This window comes from Sphaerodactylus townsendi, linkage group LG01 (genome assembly GCF_021028975.2).
Source record: "Sphaerodactylus townsendi isolate TG3544 linkage group LG01, MPM_Stown_v2.3, whole genome shotgun sequence".
NCBI classification, from domain to species: domain Eukaryota; kingdom Metazoa; phylum Chordata; class Lepidosauria; order Squamata; family Sphaerodactylidae; genus Sphaerodactylus; species Sphaerodactylus townsendi.
Genome location: NC_059425.1, coordinates 86,773,057 through 86,791,567, shown reverse-complemented (window position 1 = coordinate 86,791,567; position 18,511 = coordinate 86,773,057).

The following is an 18,511-nucleotide window of genomic DNA, read 5'->3' as shown; positions in this document are numbered from 1 at the left end:
TTTATTCCCGCTCTCAACTTCCTGCCATTTAACTAATTTTAACCCAGCATTCTTAATCTTCTCCTTCCCAACTTCCCTTCAATCATTCCTTGCACTATCCTATCATTTCTAGAAGGTGTCTCATCATGTTTCAGTGCAGCAGCCCTTGTTTCTTTATCAGCCTGTCTTCTTTTCAACACATTTTATGTGTTTTTCTCCACATCTCTTCATTTTTCCTCTTGCACCCTGCATTCATTATGCTTCACATCCATTGAGAGATGTACTGCATAAGTAGGAATGCCTATTGCAGTGTAAATAAGTAAAACAAGCAAAGAAGAACTTTTATTTAGTGCAGATATGGTGGAGTGGTGGTAGTTCAAACAGTGGTGCTTGACTTAGGGATAGAGATGTTACAAGTACACAAGTGTTCCAGCTTTCAAAGTGAAATGATGATATAGACATGATGACAAATGTTAAATAAATGCTACCCATGCATGCTTCTGCTTCGCTGCTATCTCCCTCTACAAAGGGTCTGACGTGAAGGCCAGGGACATAAAAGAAGCCTGAGACATTTCTTTGAGCAAATTTGAAAGTGAAAACCAGGGAATTCAAAGATTACATGTGCTGATTGTAGGGGTGGGGGCGGGGTAGTGAAAATACAGTAGGATTCGACTTCTGGCAAGGCTGATAGCTTCTGCCATGGTTTGAGCAGAAGATCAAGATGAAAAGCTTGGTCCTGCTTTTGAAGTAGTCTTCAAAAGCACCATTATGGATTTTGCTGCACTAGAGAGGCAAGATTCACAACATATTTCCAACACCTACCCATCGATATATTCAATAATAAATTCAAGTCCAAAATCCTGAATATTTTGAACATGACATGTTAAGAATCGGTGATTACCTTTTCATATTTCACTATCGTAATAATATCACCCAAGGACATAGGTAAGGGGGGGGGGGTCCCGGGTTTAACCCCCCCGCATTACATGTCCGAAGCTCCACTTGCATTTTTAAGTGTTTTTTTTCAGTTTGTGTCCTGCAGGGGGTGTAGGTTTTAGGCTAGCAGCACCAAACTTTCAGGGATTGTTTAGGAGACTCTTCTGATGATACTACACAGGTTTGGTGAGCTTTGGTTCAAGGGGTTCAACGTTATGGACTCCCAAAGGGGGTGCCCCATCCCCCATTGTTTCCAATAGGAGCTAATAGGAGACGGGGGCTATACCTTTGAGGGTCCATAACTTTGGATCCCCTGAACCAAACTTCACCAAACCAGGAGAGTATCCTAAAGATACCCTGAAAGTTTGGTGCTGCTAGACTAACAATTGCACCCCTGACAGCAGGCACCCCCCAAGTTTCCCCAGATTCTCCTTTTAAATCCACCCCCTTCAGCATGAATTTAAAGGGAGAATCTGAGGTCTCCAGTTTAAACATGGAAAGTGATGCTGTTTCAGGATGGGCGATAATCCACCCCAAAACAGCATCACTTTCAATGTTGTTTTAACTGGGGACCCCAGATTCTCCCTTTAAGGTGGATTTAAAAGGAGAATCTGGGCTCCTTAAACACCATTGAAAATGATGCTGTTTGGGGGCGGATTCCAGCATCACAGCAACCACCCATGCTCCCCCCTGAAAACTCATATTTTTGCACTGGGCTCCATTTCCCCTAGCTACGCCTCTGCCTGGAAGGGAGGGCAGAAGCGACTGCCAGCTGCCGGCTGGGAGCCCAGCGGTAGGGGGGCAGACAGGGCAGGGCAGGGGAGTCTGCCATCCCTGGCTTCGGAGAGCTGCTTTTATAAGCACTGAGGCTGGGGGTAAGGGTTGGGGAGGCAAGTGGGGTCATGGCCCACCCCCCCTGAACCCCCCCTAAAAAACCCAATACCTACGTCCCTGGTATCAGCCCAGAACAAACTTGTACCTTTTTCTTGAAACAAAGAGATTTGATATGCATGCTTCAGGTAAAGCCCCATTTAATTGTTTATAGCAAATTACACAATCATTCATATATAAAACCACTGAACTGCCCAGAGTTATGAGTGGTCTTGAGGAATAACAATATCTGTTTTAAAAAGTAAAAGACCATCTATCCACTGTCTTTCCTAAATGGCACCTTTGATAGCATTTTTCCTCTTTTGAAGTTTCAGGCCTTTTCCTCATACAGAGCTTAGTACAGACTTTCCCACTGGTCAGACCTTGTGTCTTGGAAATTTTTCTGTGAAATCATTTCACATACCTCCTTTTGACCTCTTCATTATTGGATTTTTCCTCCTTGTCTCTTCAGTTGCATTGATTCCATGTGCTAATCCTGAAAGGATATTATTCCTGATGGTGGTGGAATGTCATCTGTGTAGACATAGTGGTTAAGAGCAGGTGGACTCTAATCTGGAGAATTGGGTTTGATTCCCCATTCCTCCTCCACCTGAGCAACAGACACTTATCTGGTGAACTGGATTTGTTTTCCCACTCGTACACATAAAGCCTTGGGTTAGTCACAGTTCTTTGGAACTCTTTCCGCCTCACCTACCTCACAAGCTGTCTGTTGTGGGGAGAGAAAGGAAATGGAGTTTGTAAGCCCCTTTGAGTTTCCTTACAGGAGATAATGGGGGGTATAAATCCCAAACTCTTCTTTTATAGAAAAACAGTCCTTTCCTCCTTTTTCCTTTTTAGCAGCTGTTCTAACTGTGCAATGTAACTGCACACTTACAAAATGTAACTGTGCAGTGCAGTTGCATTTTGAAGCAGCAATTCAAAATATCTCAGCCTTAATTTCTACTACTGAGAATTACCAATCCAAAATGGAAGCCAAAACAACTCCTGGAGCAGGTGCTATTACTTGAAGAACAGAAAAATGTAGCCCATCCCACACACAAACACAAAGAACCACATATTCCCCCCCCCACACACACACACTTGATGTGCAGTAACACATGATCATTACTGCAGCCATTCCTCGTTACAAGCAGTAATTACTCCTAGTACTCTTTTCATTTTCCCCCAGCTTCAAAACTGCTCTCTGTCCTAACATTATATTGGTAGTTTGATATGAAATTGACAAGTTGATCTAATCAACCATGCTAGTTTGTATCTCTGCCTCAACATTACATAACTAGTTTAATATGACAAAGAGAGAAAAAAATCCTTTTGAAAATGGAGAAGGGGGGAGGTGAAATTAGCTGAAGGGGAGAATGGGCAACTACCAATACAGGACATGGGGGTCAGGTGTTTGCACAACATGGAAGCAACCCCACCCCCCTCTGGAATAGGTGCTTCTAAGTGAAGGGTCAGAAACACTTAGCCCCTCCCCCCAAATTGGAGTTGCGGTAATGCACGGTCATTACTGCAGCAGTCGCTTGTCAATTTTCTCCAGCAGAAGCAACTTCTGGGGTGCTGTGTGGTTTCTGGGCTGTATGGCCGTGTTCTAGCAGATCCTCTGAAGATGCCAGCCACAGATGCAGGCGAAACCTCAGGAGAGAATGCTGCTAGAACACGGCCATACAGCCCGGAAACCACACAGCATCCCCGTGATTCCGGCCATGAAAGCCTTAGTCAGAAGCAACTTCCTTTGCAAATTTCACTCAGTCCTAATTGTGGACACAGAGTATTGTTGCCTTAATGTTGCACTGTTAATTCCAGATAAAAATTTACAAAACTGATACCTGGCTTGCGTCTGTGCCTTAACATAACATTACAGCCCATTTTCCACACAAAAATCAACCCTGCTTGTTTGTACCTCTGCTTGAACATTCCACTGCAAGTTCTATATGAAATTGACAAAGCTGCTCCAATTGATCCTGCTTGTCTCTATCTCAATATTACATTGCTAGCTCAATGAAGACCATTTCAACATGATTGCAGATCAAGGAAAGCAGGCTCAAAAACAGAAAAAAAACATTGTGGTGGTAGTCCTCAGGAAAACAATGCAGGAACAATTAAAGAAAAATGTTTCCAGAACCAAATGGAAGAAAAAATGTGTGGAATTAAAAGAAAAATAGAAGCATTTGGCAGCAAGATATGTAGTAAATGACTTGTGTGGGAAAGACTTCACTTGTGTACAAAGTTCAGGTTTAATAGCATTACCGGTTATATTCCCTCAAAGGAAAGAATTAATTGGTGAATAGTGGAAAGCACAGCAGTTGAGTTAACTAACAAAAGAGTCAGACATCACTGTTTATGAGGGATCTCAACATAACATAAGGATTCTTCAAAGCAGGGAGAAGATGGATTGGGGCTGGGGGAGATAGAGGTTTCCTCTGTCCCCCTAGACCGGGCCCCAGGGGGTTACAAGTTTATATGGATTATACTAATCCATATACACATAATTATTCATCTTTCTGGCTCCCTGAAATCTCTGCACATTAACTCCATACAGTAATATAACCATGCCTCTAATCCCATTATTCTGATCTTTGCAGGGAATACCACTGGGAGTGGCTTTGCCAACAACAAAACATGATACTTTTTTATCATGGAGGATTTAGGCTCAGCTGACTCAGGCTCACTGTTGGCCCAAATATGAAGGTCAATGCAGAGCTTCCTTTTAGTTTGCATAGAAGAGTACACAGGAAAATTTTCAATGCCAATGAGAACAAATACATAAGAAGAAATTGTTCACACTGGGTAACTATCCCTTACCTATGCACATTCAGAGGAGCTTGGAAAAGTTGCCTTTTGAGGCAAGGGCATAATATAGCTCAGTCTAGGGTTGCCAACCTCTGGTTGAGGCCTGAAGTTCTCCAGGAGACGCAAGTGGTCTCCAGACTACAAAGATAATATCTGCTGCAGGACATGGCAGCTCTGGAGGGTATCACATTCCTGATGATCCCTCTCCCCTCCCCAATCACACCCCCCCGTCAGCAGAAGCAATCCCCAGGAATTTTATCATCCAGAGTTGTTCAGACTTAAAAACTGTCCACAAAATGTAACTTTTTGACTCCTTCGCCCTGATCATAGTTGTTACTTAATCTAGGCCAAATTCCCACTGAAAATTTAATCTAGATACAACCAAGTTTCAAAAGAATCAGCACATTTTCATCCAGGTTCCAACATCCTCACTGCAGCATGTTTCTAGTGAAGACATCTTGGCCTGCCCCTTGGGGGGGGGGGGGTGCCTGTTGTCAGGGGTGCAATTGTTAAGCTAGCAGCACCAAAATTTCAGACTATCTTTAGGAGACCCTCTTGATGATACCACCCAGGTTCTGCAAAGTTTGGGTCATGGGGGCCAAAGTTACAGACCCTCAAATATGTAGCCCCCATCTCCCATCGGAAACAATGGGGGATGGGGACACCCCCTTTGGGAGTCCATAGCTTTGGGCTCCTTAGACAAACTTCACAAAACCTGGGTGGTATCAGTAGGAGACCCTCCTGATGATACCTCCCAGGTTTGGTGAGGATTGGTTCATGGGGGTCAAAGTTATGGACCCTCAAATGTGTAGCTCCCATCTCCTATTAGCTCCCATTGGAGAATTGTTGAAGGCTTTCATGGCCGGAACCACTGGGGTGCTGTGTGGTTTCCGGGCTATATGGCCGTGTTCTAGAAGCAGTCTCTCCTGATGTTTCGCCTGCATCTGTGGCTGGCATCTTCAGATCCTCTGAAGATGCCAGCCGCAGATGCAGACAAAACATCAGGAGAGACTGCTTCTAGAACACGGCCATACAGCCCAGAAACCACACAGCACCCCAGCATCCCATTGGAGTTTTTTTTAAAAGATGCATATACAAGCAGGTCCAGGAAAATCCCATGATAAGGGAGGGGGGAGCACCAGAAATGGGACTGATCTGTGTTCCACGGTTTGGCAGTGGGGAGATCGCGAGGAAATCTGGATATTTCAGGTGACTATCCCAGGATTAATCGCCAGTGGGGAATCGCCCATAGACTCCTGGAAGCATATTGCAAATCTTAACTCTTCAAGCATTCCTGTAAGGAAATTCTTTTTAATTGGTAAATTTCATTGAGAATGAATGCTGCGTTAATCAAATAGAAGTTTGTTTGAAAAGTGGGAAAGTTAAAATAAAGCAAGAATGTGGCCCCAAGTAACAATGTCAACAAAGCATATTATCATATTTCAGCCAGCAATATATTCCTCATTGCATACTGTCACAACTTTGCTTTCCCTTAATGCATAACATGTTTAATGAATGCATACTCTCTATGTATGCCTGAACAACCAAACCCTGGACTAGTAAAGTATGGTTAGCAGCTTAAAAATCTTAACTAGGTTAGCTTTGCATCAAATGTATGTTTTACTAGCCCATCTGTACACAGATGTCACAGGCCAGACTGAGTGTTGGTAGATTTTACAATTTGTTCACTGGAAGAAACTGTTGTCTAAGGCAAATGGCTAGTTGCAAAGCAATATTTATATAACTATTTTAAAATCACATTTGTATGCTTTATTTGAACTCTGCAGGTAAAGTTTAGAACTCCCCCCCCCCCCAAGCTAGTACAAGGGGATGTCTTGCTCTATTACACCTATGCTGGATCATTGTGCAGTTTCCTTTGTCTGGAGAGGGCCTCAGTATTCTTATTTGTGACTTGGTCTTCCTAAGCCCCTGCATAGGTTAGATTATTAGAAGGCATGAGTAGTGTCAGAGTTCTTTTTGGTTTACCAGCAGAACCTCTATCCTTCCTGCTTTGGGCAGGATGCTGCTAACAGCTGCTCTACAATCTATGAATTAGTGCAAAGTGCTTGTAAAGTACTGTACTTTTTTGCAGCATTTCCATTTTACAGAGGTATATATTGCTACTATACTAAGTAAGACCACTGGCCTTTCAAGAAGAGCATTGCCTACCCTGACTAGTAGCAGTTCTGCAGGGTCTCAGATCTTTCATAATACTTATTACTTGATCCTTCTGACTGGGTTTCCCTGGAAGTCACATCATCATGGACTTGATGGCCATTTTTAATTTTTCTCCTGTCATCGATCTGAGTAGAGGTGGGGGCAGGGAATCCCCTATCACTTCCAGGGGACTGGCAGCCCTACTCCAGCAAGGTCATGAACTCTAGCCCTGGCACACAGTGATGGTGTGATAGGTTTGTACCAGGAATTAGAGTTCCAATGCAGGTTCTACATACTGTCTGCTCACTCTACCCCAAAGCAGTAACCAGTCATGTCCCATCCTAGGCCTCCAACTAGCAGTATTGGGAATCAGCACTACATTTATTTATTTATTTTTATTTTTGTCCCGTCCTATCCCCACTGGCTTAATTATTAGTACTCCACTGAAACAATAGCAGAGTTCTATGGTGCTTTCTGACAGATGGCCTTTTCTATCTAAATTGTCAGATCAAGTGGTTAAAAAACAATGGCTTTGAATCTAATGGACACAATGATTAAAATCTAAGCAAATGCCCACTAACATCAGCTTTTGAACAAGGCAATGGGAATGAAGTTTTCCTCTTTTTCTGGCTAATAATAAAACCAGAATTTCTGCTGCTTTCCAGTACGTCAGTGCAATTTCAGAAATACTAAAGACTAATTTCAAACCACCATGACTCCAACAGGTAAAATACTGTATATACTCATGTATAAGCCGACCCCAGTCTAAGCTGAGGTACTTAATTTTACCACCAAAATCTGGGAAAACTTATTGACTCGTGTATAAGTCAAGGGTGGGAAGCTGGAGTTTGAGGAAGCCCAGCCAGCCGGCAGGCAGAGGGAGCTCCTTATTTGGGCAGTGACATCAGGGGGAGTCACTGCCCAAATAAGGAGCTCCCTCTGCCTCTCGGCTGGGGTTTGAGGAAGCCCAGCCAGCTGGGGTGCCTCGGGGTTCCCCCTTCACCCTCCGAGGAGAGCAGCAACAAGCGGCTTGTGCAGCCGCAGGGGGGTCGCTGGCTGTGGGGATTTCCCCTTCTCTCTGGGGGAGGGCAGCAACAAGCGGCTTGTGATTGCTGGTAAGCCGTGACTCGTGTATAAGCCAGGCACTGGCGTAATGCCCATTGGGCAAGGTGGGCAGCTGCCCAGGGCATCGTCTTGTGGGGGGCATCAAAATGCTGGGTTCGTTTTTGGGTATTTTTAGTGGTTTTCCATTTTTGGCCTGCAGGGGGCGCAGTTTTTAGGCTAGCGGCACCAAAATTTCAGCGTATCATCAGGAGACTGTCCTTATGCTACCCCCCAAGTTTGGTGAGGTTTGGTTCAGGGAGTCCAAAGTTATGGACTCCCAAAGGGGGTGCCCCTATCCCCCATTGTTTCTAATGGGAGTAATAGGAGATGAGGGCTACAGTTTTGAGGGTCCATAACTTTGGACCCCCTGAACCAAACTGCACCAAACTTGGGGGGTATCATTAGGGCAGTCTTCTTATGAGACCCTGAAAGTTTTGAGACTGTGCATTAAGAAATGTGCCCCCCCAGCCTGCAACCTCCATTGACAGCAGTGCAGAAAACTCAATGCAGAATAAAGATTCTTGGGCAAATTTCGGGATGTTCTTGCAGGGAGGGCATTCTTGGATGTATCATCACCAAAATTTCAGGGTATCATCTGGAGACTGTCATGATGGCACCCCCAAGGTTTGGTGCAGTTTGGTTCAGGGGGTCCAAAGTTATGAACCCTCAAAAGGGTATCCCCCTTCTCCTTAGCAAAGAATGTAGGATGGGGTACCCCCTTTGAGGGTCCATAACTTTGGACCCCCTAAACCAAACTGCACCAAAAATGGGGGGTCCCATCAGGACAGTTTCCAGATGATACCCTGAAATTTTGGTGCCAATATATCCAAAAATGCGCCCCCTTCAGGAACATCCTAGAAATTTGCCCAATAATCTTTGTTCTGCATTGAGTGTTCTGTATTACTGTCAATGGGGGTTGCAGGCTGAGGGGAGCACATTTCTAAATGCACAGTCTCAAAGCTTTCAGGGTACCATTAGGAGACTGCCCCGATGATACCCCCCAGGTTTCGTGAAGTTTGGTTCAGGGGGGCCAAAGTTATGGACCCTCAAAACTGTAGCCCCCATCTCCTATTAGCTCCCATTGGAAACAATGGGGAGTGGGGCACCCCCTTTGGGAGTCCATAACTTTGGACTCCTTGAACCAAACCTCACCAAACCGGGGGAGTAGCATAAGGACAGTCACCTGATGATATGCTGAATGTTTGGTGCTGATATGTCTAAAAATGCACCCCCTGCAGGCACCAATGTCCTGGTGCAAAAAAAATGGTCGTGGTGGAGTGGCCGCCCAAGGGGGGGGCATCCAACTCAGGTTTTGCCCAGGGCCACAGTTTGCCCAGGGCTGCCTCGTTACGCCCCTGAAGCCAGGGCTTATACAGGGCTGAAAAACAGGGCTGAAAAACTCGGCTTATACGCGAGTATATACGGTAGATGATTTGAAGATATTGGGTTTGGAAGATATTGGATTCCTACTCATTTCAGAGGGAATGAAAAACATAAATCTGGAGATGGATTAGAAGTGGCAGGAGATCAGTATCTTGAGAAAAGGTTCCGGATGACCACCAACAGTGAAACTCACAACCTCTTCAAAAATGAGCATGCTGATGAGAAATTGATCCAGATCACCTTCTTCAAGTTGCATGGGCAGGTTCCATACTGAGTTGTCAGTGGTTATTATGTCTACAGGTATATCTGCATTGCTGTGTAAAACCAACAGAAAGCTTCCCATCTCATAGACTGGACCAGACCAGTATCTGGAAAACACATACAATTATCATGAAGACCACTGTATCCCCAATTTTTCCTCCAAAGTTTGTCCTGAACATGAAAATTCCAGAACAGTGAGAAGCATCACTACCAAGCAAATGAACTCAGTCATAGTCTGTTGTCTCTTACGCAATGGAATCTTTGGCTAGCTAGTCTCAGAGTACTCAGTGAAATGGCAACCAGCTGGCATTTTTCAGTTTCCTGAATCCAGTATGAACCTTCAGTTACAAACAGTACACAGAGAACACCTAATAATTAGCACTGGTCTGCATGTTCAGAAAAAAAATGCATCTGGCACAGCATTCCAAGGACATCAATTTACTATTTCAGAATGAAGATGAAGGAGAGAACCACAGGATGGAATGGATTCCACAAGGCAAATTTCTTACCTAATGAATGCTGGCATTTCAAGGAGAAGATTTCTACCTTTTCTGGATTTGTGGATTAGATCTTAGTCCACTCCATTTTAAAAGTGGAGGTAGGGGTCCATGATATGCTGCTGAGGTACTTAGAGTTAAATATTCCTGTGACATTACCGAGATAGAATCTCCTCCACACACCCCACACCCCACCAGTTAATTAGTCTAGGTAGGTAAAACATTTTTTTCATATCAGTTCTAGTAGCCAACCAGCCAGTGTGTGTGTGTGGGGGGGGGGGGTGTCACTCCCTCACTGCTCTTAAAGAAAATCAGACATAACTGGACATCACAGCTCTATAGTATCTTGTCCAGTTGTGCCCTAATTTGGAGTCAAATTAATACAACACAATGTGAGGATTGCAAATTTTGTTCCTTCTCTAAATGTGTCCTGATTCAGAAAAACATCTGCGGCAATAGGTAACAGGCATCATTCAAACACAATCAAAACGCAAGTATCCAAAAGCTAAGCATCACACTAGAGGAGCAAATCCAAAAAGCACAGGCTAGGTCATGGTCCAAAGTCAGGGGTGACTCAATTAAACAGAGTCCAGTCCAAGGTCAAGCACACTGTAGTCTAAGGCACACGATTCCTTCCCTCTGTTCCTCTTCCAAAGAGGTACTGGCAGGCAAACCCATGATAGAATGTCATCTGACATTTTCCTTATAGCACAGCTCTAAAGCAATCTGCTTTTACAGCTTTACCGTTGATTATGAAGGCCACCTGTTAGCTTCACACTAGTATCCTCCTATATGTATTTCTCAAAGTTTCAAAATATTCCATTGGCTTATTGGATTTCCCCTGCCTCCAATCACACAGATTTTCTGTTGTAATGTAAAAGGTTCCTGAGGATCCTTAGAGGGAAACAATTTTCTTATGGCATAACTGTTCACAAACAAGCCACATGCTAATCCTAGTCTAACAACATTTTGCTCATGTATTCATGCAGAAATCATTTTGTATGCAAACAAATGAAGAAAACCATTACACCACAAGTTGTCCTCAGAATATACAAAAGAAACCATTGGCATAAACAGGTCTTAGCGTGATTGTGACATCAACCTTAACCAAGGCCGTTTCTGCCTTGCCTGCGGCCCGTGCCCAACTTGGCCTGGGAAATTCGCCGCCCCCAGGCCGCCGTTTGCACAGGCACCGCCGTTTGCACAGACCTGACTCCGGCTTCCACTCCCCAGGGTGGCCTCAAGGCCCGCCTTCTAAAACAACAACCCTTTAAAGGGTTGTTGTTGAGGAAGGCGTCTTCCAGCGTGCGTGGCGAACTTCGCCGCCCGGAAGACGTTGCTAATCAATCCCTTCTCGCCCCACTCCACGATGTCCCTTGTTTGGTGTGGAGTCATGCTGGAAGCGTAGCAGCCGCCTGCACTGTCCTCCGACCTCCAGGGGTGGGAGGGCAGCAGTGGGCCGGGCTTCGACGCCCAGCGAGGCGACGCATTTGCGACATCGTGAGTGGGCGCAGAACAGAAGAGGCAGCTCGATGTCGCGGAGCCGCCTGCCGTCTGTATCGAAGGCTTCCTGCTATAGCCCGTTCGCATGCTTGCATCGCGGCATCTGAAGTTTCATCAACAACGCCGCCAGAACTCTTGGCGGCGTGGGGGCGAATGGAGGCCGTGCGGAAACGGCCCAAGATTTGATAATAGATCTGACAATATAAAAGGATCTGCCTTTAAACTGTGGGGTGTAGTTACTAAAAATAAATGGAAACTGTAGTTTACAAAGTTTATAGAAATGATTTTTAGGGCAATTAATTGGATGGTTTGCATTTGCTGCTCTTTCATTTAATAAGCAAAACACATTCCATGTCTGGAATTCTTTGTTTCACTTAGGCAGCATCTATAATCAAGTCACAAAGAGCTTGGGATTTTATAGCTCTTTCTTGCTGATGAGAAAACCACAAGAAGTTGGATTAAGCTAGACTCCCTGTAAACCTTTTGACACTATATGGTTATTTGAAATGTTAGTCCACAGTTGGATGTAGTTAATCCAGTGGAGCACACCATTATGTTAGGTTACAAAAAAAATAGTTTAAGTCCAAACTTCAGAGCAGATGTCAGCCTTTGAAGATCCTTTCAAGTATAGAGTGAATGGCTCAGATCAATCTCAAATAAACAACAAAAAATAAACTATAAACAGAGATCAGCCCCAAACTGACACAAGGTAGGGGGCAGTCAAGCCGGGCTTTGAATCCTATAAATCTTCATCACGAAAAGCTCTGCATCACAAACAGGTCTCATCTCCTCTGTTTCCATTTCTCATTTAATTCTCACTGGCTCAACAGTGAAGTGGCATGAGGAAACACAGAAATACATAGAAATAGTTTGCACACATAGATGTATATATTTGAAGCATAAAAAGCATTGATAGGAGTCTAAATAAAGTTTTGCTGTGCATCTAAATAAAGATTTGCAACTGAACGTGTTTGAGTAAGTCATCAGGGCTTCTGGGGGAAGTGAAAATCCAATTATTTGAAAATTCTATTCTATTAGGAGTCTCTTAAAGATACTGCTTACTAGATATTTATTGCTGTTTTTGAACTAAAGGGTAGAAGGTAACGAATTTTGAAACTATGAAATATTCTCTCTGAATGATATCAGTGTTGTAATTCTAAAATCCAATGTGTTAGAGTTATTATATATACAGTTCATGAGTAACTGCATCTTCTTTTTTATCTTTCTATATTTTCTGTTTTTAAATTATATTTGAGAAAATTAATAATATATAAACAAGAGTCTCTTGAAGATAACTTGGTTTAAAATAAATGGAAAACAAGTATCAAAATCAGCCTTTAAAAACTGATTTCATGGCCCTCAATCAAGCAAAGTTAAAGTCATTTTTTCTACATAAACATGATGGATGTTTACAAGCAAAGTTGCTTTTGCAAAGTTCAGGGAGTACAGTTTTCTTGCTCTTGCTTAAAACAGAACAGTCAGCCTAAGGATTACCTGGTCACACAGGATTGTTGTGTAGATAACTGTTTACAAGCTGCACTTCAGGAAGGATGTAAGATAAATGTGACAAAGAACACGAGAGGGGGAAATCATGTAAATGTTATTTTGGTCAATCCACCACAGAAAAAATGGTCAGCCTTAACTGGATGGAAATCTGTGGTTGCTACTATGATGTCATTCCACTTCCTTCTCAAAACGTTTGAATAACTTAATCATGTCACTAAGATTTTCTATGAATTACCCAGCCGCTGATGATGGGGAAGATAATAACTATATGACCCCAGAGGCACCATGCCATTTGCTAACATTTGAACAGTTACATATTAATTGCAAATCCAAGACACTGGATGGGTAAAGGGCAATTGCTTCACCAGACACTTCAATCCTTTAGCCCACATTATGCAGCTACAATTTATTGTTCTACAGCTCAGTTCACTTTCCAGACCATTGTTCCTGTGAGACAAGGTATGCAGTTTCCACTAGACAATGGCCTATTATTTGCAGAAATTCTTAAAACTTTAAGATGTTTCAGGATCAAAATTTAGCAAAAGATTAATCACACTTGCTAATAGCAAGAACTAGCCTGACAGAGAACATGGAAACAGGAGAGCCGATGATAATCATCATTACCATTCTGTGTAATGGTTAACCACAGGAACTTGGCACAGATTCCTTCACATAAATTTGCCCTTACTGACCCTTACTCCGAGTAGCTCAGCTCTCACAGAACTAGCCCTTTGGTTAAAAATGTGCAGCAGTTTTCTCTAGTCAATCAGGTTGTGCTTTTAGTTAACCCTCTAGGCTCTCAACATTCTATGGTCAGAATGAGCATAAGTGGCAATACATTTTACACCCCCTCTCTGCTGCAGACCCCCTTCATTTCATTCCTCATAGGTCCCTGTCTCCTTAGAGCAGCATTTCATGGAGGTCAGTGGCCTGCAATGGGAGGAGAAAGGCAGGAAAGGTCATTCCACAGATGGAAAATTTAGCATGGATCTAATTCAATATCTTGGTGCAGGAGAAAAGAGAGCAAATTTCTTTTGGAACAGGGTACACTAAGAACTGTCATTGGTTTCACATATTACAATAAACAATATTTTTCTTCCATTTGGAAACTATTGCATGATTTTAAAAATCACTGAACAGTCCCAGAAGCAATGTGTCATATATCTCACAACAAAATTGAGCATGGTGTAACCTGAAGGGTCAACCTTCATAATTATGCAATCCTGACATTCTCCTTTCTCAGGAGAGACTCCAGTGGACTTCAGGGAAATCTTTTTGCTGGAATAAGCAACTTGGCAGTTTGACCCTAGATATTTTTGAATCATTGTTGCCTGAGAAGAGACAGCCAGAACCTCCTCAAGTTAAATGTTGACATTCATAAATTACAATTGTGTGGGAAAGGAGCTAATGTCAGCACAATACTGACTCTCAGAATTACAGCAGTGTTTACTGTATGGGGAAAACTGTAGCAAAAGAGTTCTATTTCCCACAAAAAAAGTTTATAAAAGGCACAACTACCATCACATCCAGAAGGCCAAGGAATTCATTTTTTTTAATAACCTGAATTTCTCACATATATTCAACTGCTAAAATCAGATTATGGAATGTGGAGGAATTTCAGAAAATTCCTCACATGAATATAAGAATAATACTGCTAAGCATTAGATCATGCTTGATATCATTCAGAACGTATCTCAAATCAAATTATCAATGCAACTGTCTTTTAAGATGAACATTATTATCATTACTTCCATACAATAGAAGGTGGGAATGTGGCTGAGTCTTAGGGCTAAGCTACATGTTATGAGTTTTGGTGAATCAGGTCTGGGTTTCCTGGATCTGCCCCATTTTCCCTGCAATCACACAGCAGCTATGGGGAAAGGAATTGCTGAAGTCCACAGAGTCTCAATTCAGCTTGGGACAAAATGTGGAGATGGCTCTTGCCTTCCCTTCCTGTGCCATTTTCCTGAGCCTTAATGCCCCAGGGAGGATAATCTGCACCACAGTGAAGCTGCACATGCAGCATTCTGTGTCCATGATGCAGCTTAGGGATGTCAGCCTCCAGGTGGGATCTGGGTAACCCTTAAAATGACAGTTCATCTCCAGACTACCTACAGAGAGTAGATCCTCTGAATAACTGGAGGGTAAAATTGTATGGCATTGTACCCCACTGTTAACCTGCATGTGCTTCTTGCGGAAAGTAAAATCATGCCAAGGAACATAACACATGTATCATTTTGCATTAGCTCTCTGTTATTTAATAGCATTTTGACTTCCCAGTGCCATAGGAAAGACTATCACACACCTTAAGTTCTTTGGTCCTACTGTGCTCAAGCAGGCAAAAAAGAGAGGCTTCATTCAAGGATGGATAGCTCAGGTTTCAGCGTGGGTTTCTTTTGGGAAAAAAGCCTTATTTCTTTCATGTGCATAGACAAAGCTTCTTTTAAAAACTGCCTGCACTTATGATGCATCAGTAACATAAGGAACAGTTTCTGTGAGGGAAGCATACTGATATCAGAAATATAAGGACTGAGGCATACAAAATAATCACCATGAAAAGAGACTTAAATTTGTTCCAGATGATTGATGCAGCATGCCATTGGTGTATTCAGGGCATTTTGACTCTAGCAACCTCTTCCTCCAGCAGCTCTCAAGTGGTAGTGAAGGGGTGTGGATGAAAAGAAACTGGTGGCTTTCCACACGGTGGCAGCTGTCTCAAGAAGCAGAGACACCTTGCCTGCTGAACTGTGCCCATTTTGTGAGCAGCAGCCCTTAGTGTCATTCATATATGACACTGGAAAGATGTTTCATAGAAACTAGGGCGGGTGTGGGGGGGATCAAGTTATTCAGTAGAAATCACCCATCGCAGTAAAAAAAAATTAGAGTCCACATTTGTTCAAAAAAGGGAAAGAACAGCTATTGCTCCTGTGCAAATATGATTAAATCACCTAAGTGGATACAAATTTTAAATGACCTTCTTCCTAACACATTCTGGGCTCCTACCAAATCTACAAACTCAAGAAGGTCAAATCTTAACAAAGAACAAGATGGTATGGTTGCATCTCTAATATAAATATTGATAATTATTAAAGAGTTCTTCTTGTACAAAGTCAGATTGATCCCTGGTGTTAGCTTGTTTCATTTCAGCATTGCAAAATAATATCACACCCAGGGAAATATTTTCCCCTCCTCTAATAGTGGGTAACATTTCAATACCAGAAGTCACTTGGCCTGGGAAACACATGCTGAAATCAGCCAAGCTCAAGAAGGTAATGGGGAAGGTGTTCATTCCTGCATACTGTTTTATTTAAAAGTAGAGAGCCCAATTCCACTTGAGGGTCCTAGGAAAAGCCATTCAGAGCTGCGCAGGGAGGAAAGGTAGATGAACGGGAACACCATAGGGCCAAAAGCGGTGCCCTCATGCCAGTGTGCTTCACACTGCACCATTGTGAAGACACCGCTTTTGAAAAAAGTCACTCAGGGAGCGAGTTTCAAATGCAGCATTTTTGCACCAGTTGGGGGGAGCACAGAGCTGCTATGATGCAGCAGCGCCAGCTGTGCGAACAGCACTCCAGGGACAGTGTTTTTACCGTCCCTAGGGCGCGGTTTTTTGGCCATGTTGAAGCAGCCATTGAGAGTTCACTCCAACATGTGTATGTCATTCTTTTGAAGGCTTTCAACTCAAGGCATGAACTGTGTATATTGAAATGTTTTGTATCTGAAGCAATATGAAGTAGTCTTAAACTTCTGTCTGTCATGTTTGATGAATGGTAGCCGTCTCATACATGTAAGCTTTCAGTTTTAAAACAATCTGCATCTGTGACCAGCCTCAAGCAGAGTTCCATGTCACTGTTTGTATTTTGTGGCACATATGTGGGTATACGATACATATGTGCTCTTATGGGAGGAAAAGGTTTAAAGATACAGAAGTGGGCACTTGTCTCCAGCCTACAGATTTACACAGTGTATTTTTTTTAAGTCAAGTAGGTCATAACAACCAAAAAGAAAACTTGGTTAATTTTGGCTTTAATCTTTGATGTCTTTGATGTCTTACTCTCTTGATCACACTGCCAATTAGAATCCCCTTGTTTGTTTTAAGAGTATTACTTGGCTGGTCCCACTTGATCTTCCCATCTTTTCTGACATTTACCCCACTGTAGCTCAGAGAATCTGTGTTTATAGTTGTCTCATACCCCACCCCACCCCCCGCTTTCCCTGGGCTTGTTGCTTTATATACCAACCTCCTTTTGGAAACATAGCAGTGTCTGAAGCGTGGCAGCCTCATTAAATCCAAGCAAAGTTGATGGCATATTCAGGTGCTGACAGCAGAGGCAGCAGGACATGTGTGGTGCCAACATGAACTCAGAGTGCCTCTTGTTGACTCTGAGCAGGAGGCATCATTCAGGGGTATAAAAAGCAATAAATAATCTAATTGTAGAAGTGGATTAAATTTAAGCTCCACTTAGCATCTTCAAGCCTGTCAGGAAAGAGGCTTTCATTTCTTAGCTTGCCTCAGGCCACAACTTTTGTTTTTCCCTTTTGATGCATCAGTTTCTCCTTCAGGAGTCTTCATTTATGCAACATGTTTTAATACGGACAAAGAGCTTGTTTGCAAAGTGACTCCTCAAAGGCTACCTTGCCTTGACAGAAAAATAGCAGAGCAAGCAACAACGATCACACTAAAAACTAATCGCTTTTTAAAAAAAAAGGCATAATCTTTCATAAACTGAAGCCCACTTTATCAGAGACATGAACTATATCCTAATTGGAAGACAACTGTAAACTGCAGCCTCTAAAGGCCAAGAGACTGAAGAGGCACTGTCTGTGATTGTAATTCTCTATGTAAAGCAATACCAGTACTTATCTTGTATACATTTGCATAGAAACGTCAGAGATGTACCTGTTGCTTTCCATGGTCTTTTGATCCTACTGTTTTCCTCCTCTGCACTCATGATGTTTACACATACATCAACTGACAATGCTCTTCATGCGCCTGATGAAGTGGGCTTTACTTCTTAAAAAGTTCCACCATAATAAATGCATTATTCTTTAAAATGCCACAAGACTTTTCTTGGGTTTTCTGCCATATATTGTAATGGCTACGGCACTAAAAGCAGGAAGAGTACCCTTTCTTAGAAAGTGTCATACAAATATAGGCTCAGACAATGCATCTCCTGAAAATTTAAATAAGGAAATTTTGGTACTCAGTCCTCAACATGTTTACTCAAAATGACCAGCTGAGTTCAACAGAACTTAATTCCAAGTAGCTATCTATCTATCTATCTATCTATCTATCTATCTATCTATCTATCTATCTATCTATCTATCTATCTATCTATCTATCTATCTATCTATCTATCTATCTATCTATCTATCTATCTATCTATCTATCTATCTATCTATCTATCTATCTATCTATCTATCTATCTATCTATCTATCTATCATCTATCTATCTATCTATCTATCTATCTATCTATCTATCTATCTATCTATCTATCTATCT